Raw genomic sequence first — 1464 nt, forward strand, 5'->3', positions numbered from 1 at the left:
TTTCTCTCTCTCTCTCTCTCTCTCTCTCTCTCTCTCTCTCTCTCTCTCTCTCTCTCTCAGGTGGCAGCTGCAGTGATTTTAGTGAATCCATGTTGCCTGTTCCAAATCTTTTTATCCGTGGAGACCGAAGGTTGCATGAAATGTACTTTGCTTTTCAGCTCAAGGGCCCCCTGTGTGCTTTTTCTTTTCCATTTGGCGCCTGTCAGTCTGTCAGTCATCCACCTTGTTTTACCTTCAGCTGCACCCACACGGGCCCCGGAAGTTTGTATGGGGACAAGGCTGCTGTACAAGTCAGATTGACATTTTTGGAAACTAACTTTAAAGCAACTTTCCATAGAAGATATGGCACAATGGTTCCTCTTATGAAAAGATGCATTCATGAGAAGTAAAACGCAATTTTGCTCATTTCAATACCACCAGGGGCCTTGCTGCTGCAGGATTACTCGTTCCGGTATGTCCAATAGCTTGTGGCGGGTAAAAACTTGAAGTTGTGCAATAGACTTTACTGAGTAAGCTTGCTGCCTTTAATTTATCATTCTTTTAACAAGTATGTGACAGTTGAGAATCTCAATCTGCAATCCCTCGACATACTGAAATGTACACAACTTTACTGTTCGCTTCACTCCCACTAGACCATGTGCATAGAACCTGCTCAGCAAACACACACATGTAGAAACTACATTAGCTAGTGAACATAGTGGAGTATTTAGCATTTAAAGAGACATATTCTCCCCTCAGGAGTTGTTGGAGACCATAAACAGAGCTAAAATAGAGAGAATACTGGACACTCTAAAGGTGAAAATGTGTCAATGTTGTGTTAACAGTTTCTGAGGCTCGGTAGTAGCAGCTTGGGGCAGATTTAAAGCAATAGACTGAAGAGATATGTTGGGAAATATCATCCTGTTACATGTAATGCTACATTGGACACTGTTAGCAAATGTGTGCCGTTGGTCATTCGCACCAATGGACTGTTGGTGTTAATTCGCCCCAAACAGCCAATACACCAACTGTTCAGACGTTAGCTTCAGGCTAGCTAGCAACGGGTGCTCCGACTGTGTTTGTGTTTGGTTTAGCCCTGGCTTGAACTCAGAATACAGAAACTACTACTCTTTCTGTTATTTCCTTCCAGTTTCTCTCCTTTCTTTTTCTTTGTATGTTTATGTTGCAAACACTAAAACAGGCACATTTTTCGCTCACGTTGTAACATTTTGACGCATTTTTGTGTCATTGAATTTGCAGCCAGAGAAGTTATGTCATTCTGATTCCTGGTTTGTCCAAAGACACAGTTAAAATATGTCACTTAGAAGAAGACTGTCACGCAAGTCACAAAATAAAGGCGGCATATTTGTTTCATTCTTCCAGCACTTTGCATCACATACGAAACCATTCATTTAAATGTTTGATCATCATTTGATCATCATTTGATTCTAATTAGACACCATTCCAACCGGACTGGTCCAATAT

This window comes from Notothenia coriiceps, unplaced genomic scaffold (assembly GCF_000735185.1).
Source record: "Notothenia coriiceps isolate Sejong01 unplaced genomic scaffold, NC01 NC01_scaffold00001466, whole genome shotgun sequence".
Lineage (NCBI taxonomy): Eukaryota > Metazoa > Chordata > Actinopteri > Perciformes > Nototheniidae > Notothenia > Notothenia coriiceps.